This window comes from Alosa alosa, chromosome 14, assembly GCF_017589495.1.
Source record: "Alosa alosa isolate M-15738 ecotype Scorff River chromosome 14, AALO_Geno_1.1, whole genome shotgun sequence".
Lineage (NCBI taxonomy): Eukaryota > Metazoa > Chordata > Actinopteri > Clupeiformes > Clupeidae > Alosa > Alosa alosa.
The window spans coordinates 3,088,990-3,094,989 of record NC_063202.1 but is presented as its reverse complement, the minus strand read 5'-3'; the positions used below and the strand labels follow the sequence as shown (position 1 = coordinate 3,094,989).

The window sequence follows — 6,000 nt, the reverse complement described above, 5'->3', positions numbered from 1 at the left end:
CAGAGACTTTCTAATGAGGAGACACAGCACTCAAAAAATCCTCCATAGAAATGCATGGGGTTAGTTTGTAACGCCGTTGTCTACACATATCCCACCCCTTCCTCTGCAAAACGTTGACATGTGAATACATTGAACCAATCATATGCTGTGTTGTGAATACATTGAGCCAATAATGTGGTGTGTTGTGAAGACATCGTGCCAATCATGTGTTGTGATCTCGCCGCTGGAACAAGATTGGTGTTGTGAAGCCTTGAAAAGTCACAATAGGCTGTTGCATTGTCTGTAAAATCTTATAAAAACATAATGTGATTTTATAATATTTTGTGTGGTTGGATATTTTGTATGAATTGGTCTGCATTAAATTGCAGTCTGGTTATCATGGAATATAGCACTGTTGCATTGTCCTTCCATTAAAATGTTACACATATTGGATGGCACCACAGTGTTTGAATCTCTGCGGCAGGCCTCTGGTCAGTCCTGTAATTTTGGCTCTGTGTTGTCTGCCTCATCTCCCGAGGTCATTAACATGGACGGGTGGACAGTTTTAGTGATGTCGTCATACTGGCCTGAAACAAGTGGCTTGTTGACTTCCTGTCCCTCTCTCTGTGTCTCTCTCTCTCTCTCTCTCTCTCGAGCTAGTGGGCAGTGGATGGCACCACAGTGTTTGAATCTCTGTGGCAGGCCTCTGGTCAGTCCTGTAATTTTGGCTGTATGTTAAACCAGTGTGTGTGTGTTAAACCAGTGGCCAAAAGTGTGAAACCTATCGATCATTGCATCTCTCTTGAGACGACAAGAACTTCTGACTTTACGAGTTCTCGTGTATCTGTGGTGATGCCATTTGACTCACAACGGGCGGAATACAAGACTCCTAAGACATGGTTACATTGGCAGTAAAAAAAATTAAAATAACATTTTATGCCCATGTTATGTCATGGTCCATCCTTGAAACGCCTTTGCGGTGGACTAAAGAACTAACAAAACTAAAGAACTAACAAGAACACTGTTTTTCCCATCTCTGTGATCCTAACTTTTTAGAGTGCATGTTATCTTCTATTGTATTACCATCAGAGCAGAATTTAGACTTTTGGGGTTAAATGGATGCAACAACATGACAGGGGTTGACAAATTTAATTTGTTTGTGTATTCAACATAAAAATGCTTGATTTGTGGTGCATTATCCTAGTTCATGGCTGTCTAGATGTATTGTTTGTTGTTATGCAGTAGTATAGGCACAATAAACATGACTGTTCGGAGTTATCTTCTCTATTCTGGATTGGGTATTGTGTATAAAGTTTTCCACATGTAAGTGCAGTTTGGGTATTTTGGAAGCTTGCATTAGAGCGTTGTACTCCTGTGGTAATGAAGTGTTAGACGGCTGCTATTGAAGAATTCCCAGACATGGAGGAGTGAGGGCAGCCGTGGAAAAGGCCTGTGTGTGTGTGTGTAAAACAGGAAAGACTTCTCCAACCACAATCCCTAATTCTGTCCCTCTCTGTGGTGCTGCGGTGTGGGGCAAGCCCAACCGCGTAGTAAAGGGACCCCAGCAATCCACAGAGACAAACAGCCAGGGCGCTACGCTGGCCGCGCACCAGAGGCCCATTTAGCACAACCCCAAAAGCGTCACATTCATCCGCCAGGGTTTGCCTCTCTTCCACCCAGGGCCCTTAATGATGCCAAGGAAGGGCAGGCCTGCTGGAAACCCAATGCTGGGTGATGTGCCCCGTGCTGCGGTTCCCCCGTGTCCCCTCAGCGTTTTGGCGCAGACGCAGGACGCAGATGCAGATTCAGGCCAGGATGGATGAGGAGGCCGTTATTGAATGCCAGCCTGCTGGAGGAGATTGTATTTCTCAAGGCCCTTGATTGATTTCCTAATCACCAGCTTCTCCGCTGGGGTTTGTCCTGGACATAGTTGTTTCCTGTCACACTAGTTTGCTACTCTTGACTGTGGAATTGTGTAACTGCGTAGCTATGAAAGTGCTCCCTGAGGTCAACAAGAATGCTAACTGCGATGTTCCGCTGTTGTTATTGAGCAAGAGACCTGGTGTGATTTTTTTTTTTTGCCTAATTGACATTTATAAGCACTGGATCGCCTGGACAGACTTTTTTGACACTCGTTCAATTGGTTTCAGTCCTTTGTGGTATTTCCTCGTCCTGATAAAGTTCAGAACAGCTTCTGGGTTGGGTGCTGATTGTAGTGTGTGTGTGTGAAGGAGAGCTGTGAGCTGAAGCTCTGTGTGTGTGAGTGGGATTCCCCCTGCTCTGTGTGTGTGAGTGGGATCAGACCCGCTGTGTGTCCCCTGCTCTGTGTGTGTCCCCCCCCCCCCTACCCCCCCCTGCTCTGTGTGTGTGAGTGGGACCCCCCCCCCCCCCCTGCTCTGTGTGTGTGGTGGGACCCCCCTGCTCTGTGTGTGTGAGTGGGGACCCCCCATCGTCTGTTTCTTCTTTCTTCTGCTTTTTTCTTCATCATTTCTCTTCCCCCTTTCACCCCTTTACCGAGAAATCCAAAAGGCCAGACCGAGGAAAACAGTGTGTGTGTGTGTGTGTGTGTGTGTGTTTTATCACAGTGCGCCTCACTGGCCGCTCTGAGGCTGATGGCTGCCAAATATGCCTGAGAATGTCAGGCTTTATTAGAGGGCTGTGTGTGAGCTTATGGACTCGCAGAGAGAGAGAGAGAGAGAGAGCGCAATGGTGAAGGAAAGCGAGAGAGAGCAATGGTGAAGGAAAGAGAGAGAGAGCAATGGTGAAGGAAAGAAAGAAAGAGAGAGAGAGAGAGAGAGAGAGAACTCTGCTTGACAAATGGCAGCAAGAAAAATGAGCTCCTGAAACTATAATTTTTTTGCCAGAAAAAGTTTGTTATACTTACTCAAAGTGTAATAGTTTTATTGGGAAGTTGAATAGAAACAACAGAGGCAACAAACTGTCAAGGTAAGACCTCTGCGTCAATTTTCAAAAGCCAAAAAATCATCAAGAAATCAAACCTACAAGAAGCTAATTGTTGCTAATTGTTGGAAGAGTTAGCCAAACCGCCACTTAATGACATCATAATGGATGCTGGATTAGAAGAAAACATGGCTAAGGCTGAGGCATTTTTCAAAAATGAAGATGAGTTGGAAATATCTTATCCCAACACTGTAAAAACAGCCAAAGAAAAGAAAAGAATGAAAGAAAACATCATGAGAGAACATCCAGAAGCACTGATCTCCGATTACATGGGACTGGATGACAACAAGGTCCTGTGTAACCTCCTGTTCTTCACAAATCACCCCACAGTATGGCATACCACCCTCTGCACTGTCTGGAAATGTGTGAGAAAAGGAGGCATCAGCAAAGGAAGACAGATTACACTAGAGGGGGCAAAGGACTTTAAGGTGACAGTTAACCTGTATCATAATGGGACTGTAATGGTACAAGGAAGTCTCGTTCAATTTCAGAGCAAATTTAAAGAACTCAAAGAAAAAGCTCTGAATATCAAAAAAGACCAGGTGGTGGAGACTATTACTATTACATCAGGAGCTGAGACTAACTCAAATAGCCAACATGTACATAACCCCATTACATGTCCTCCCAGTAATACAGGCCCCAAGACACCCTCCTCTGACACCGCAAAAATGAGAGATGTGATAGTTCAACTTGAACAGGACTACATCATGTTCAAAGAGGAAACCGCTCTCAGCTTACAACAACTTCAAGACCAAATCATCCACCCTGACAGGAACATCGTGCAACAACTTTGCTCGGCAGTAAGGCAGCTGGAGGAGGCCAACCAAGAGTTGCGGCAGGAGGTGAGGTCTCTGAAGGAAGAGCTGTTGAGGATGGCACGGCACAGAGAGAATCAAGGGATCATACCCGGAAAGCAGGAACAGTGAGCCATCAGTCAAAAATCCCATCTTGTCTGAAAGTGCCACAATCTCTGTCAATGTGCCTGTAGCTCCAGCTTCACCTCATGACCAACCTCCCAAACCCCAGCAACGCACCTGCCAAAGCAGACCACCCTCCTCTTCAGCAAACATCAGTCAGGGACAACAAGGGACAAAGTCTCAAAGCAAGGAAAAGGATGACATCATCATCCTGTGCGACTCTAATGGGAATCATTTGAACCCCAGACGACTTTTCTCTAGAAGACAAGTCAAGAAGTTTTGGTGTCCAACGACACACACAGCTAAGGACATAACACAAAAAGGCTTACTCAATAATCCATCTCACATAATTATCCATACAGGGACTAATGACATTAAAGACAGGAGAACTGATGTGGCAGAAGCCTTAATCAGCACCATCCAAATTGCCACACAAAAACATCCAGATGCAAAGGTAATCATCTCATCTATACTTCCACGACGGGATATTCCTGTAAGTGTTACTGAAAGAATCAACGGCAAAGTTGTGTCCTTCTGTGCTGATATACCCAACGTAAAGGTTGCACACCATACAGACATTACCATTAGACATTTATATGACAATGTCCACATACATAAGGAGGGCATGAAAATATTTGCTAAAAAACTCAAAGACACAGCATTAAATAGAGTGAGAATACCATGCTCTGAAAGCAGCAGGCCAAACATCATCAAAGACAGCCAAAAAACCAGTTGAGACGATAGGCCTACCTATGCAGCAGCGATCTCTAACAAAGGTACTTGTAGAGATCTCACTCAGATAACAACAATGCTTCAACTTATATATGATAGTCTCTTGCATTAAATAAAAAAAAAAAAAAAAAAAAAAAAAAAAAACTTTGTATGAATAATCATTTTGTAAATGTTAAAAGACATAGGACTTTGTGTGTGTGTGTGTGTTTGTGTGTGTGTGTGCACAATTACTTTTATTCTTTTTCATTTTTCTTTTCTTTAATAACCTGCAGTTTTGTTTTGTTTTTCCTTTCTTTTTTTTTATTATATATGTGGAGGGGGGTATGAGAGTATTATATATGTGGAGGGGGGTATGAGAGTATTATATATGTGGGTTTAAGTGTGTAGACTACGCTCAGACATACAGTATTCTTATGTTTGCCTATAGACATAATCATTACCTATCTGCACAGAAATATCAATATGCATGGTTGGAGAGTGTGGGGGGAGGGATGGGGAGGGGGGTATGAGTGTCTGAGTGTGTAAATATGTGTATAGAAACTTAAAAATGTCAGATCACTGCCACATTATAATTAGCTTAAAGAAAAATTCCAGTATAGAACATCAAAAACCTATGAGTACACTACACCCACTTGCAGTTCAATACAAATGGAGCGATGACAGACTAGAGCAATACACATCCCAGTCAAATTGCATCGAGGTCGAAAACATGATCTACTCCTTCCTGTTCACCAAATTTAAAAAGTCTGAAGATAACATCAATGTAGCCACCAAAACATTAACAACAATATTTTCCACAATAGCCAAAAAATCTTTAAAAAAGACAAGGAATAGTTAATAGCAAGAAAAACAAAAAAAAGAAATGGTTTGACAAAGACTGTCTATTACTAAGAAAAGAATTACGATCTTATTCAAACCAAAAACACAGAGAACCAGCAAATCAGGAACTTCAAATAAAATATCATAACACCCTACAAAAATACAAATCACTTCTAAAACGCAAAAAAAGCCAATCACATACATAACCAGTTAGTAGAAATTGATGATGTTAGATCAAAAACACTTTTGGGACCTGTGGAAAAACCTTAACAACCCCAAAAAGAAAAATAGTATCCCAATAGCAAATGGAAAACATGGGTTGACCATTTTGAAAATGTATACAAAAGAGATGAACTAAACCTGGCACAAAAAAAACTAACAAACCATTTAAAAACACTTGAAAAACACAAAAGGATAAATTAAATGAATTAGACTCGCTATAACATTATCTGAATTGAACACTAAAAAATAAAAAACTGAAAAATAGAAAATCATACGGCACTGATGGAATTTATAATGAAATGTTGAAACATAGCACCCCAAAATTAAACAAGTAATCCTGAAACTATTTAATTTAATATTATCCTCAGGA

The 6,000-nt window shown here is 41.8% G+C and overlaps 1 protein-coding gene across 5 annotated transcripts in view; it reads left to right on the top strand.

Moving 5' to 3' along the window:
• LOC125306923 (granule associated Rac and RHOG effector protein 1-like) overlaps nucleotides 1–6,000 on the top strand; it is a 42,857-nt gene that overhangs the window by 13,619 nt on the left and 23,238 nt on the right. Inside the window, exon 1 of one of the 5 annotated variants that reach the window (XM_048262556.1) lies at nucleotides 3,853–4,311. The exons of the other annotated variants lie outside the window; for them this stretch is intronic. The gene's annotated coding sequence lies outside the window, so the exon portion shown is untranslated. Of the gene's footprint in view, nucleotides 1–3,852; nucleotides 4,312–6,000 lie in introns of those variants that run through there. 5 annotated transcript variants of the gene reach the window in all.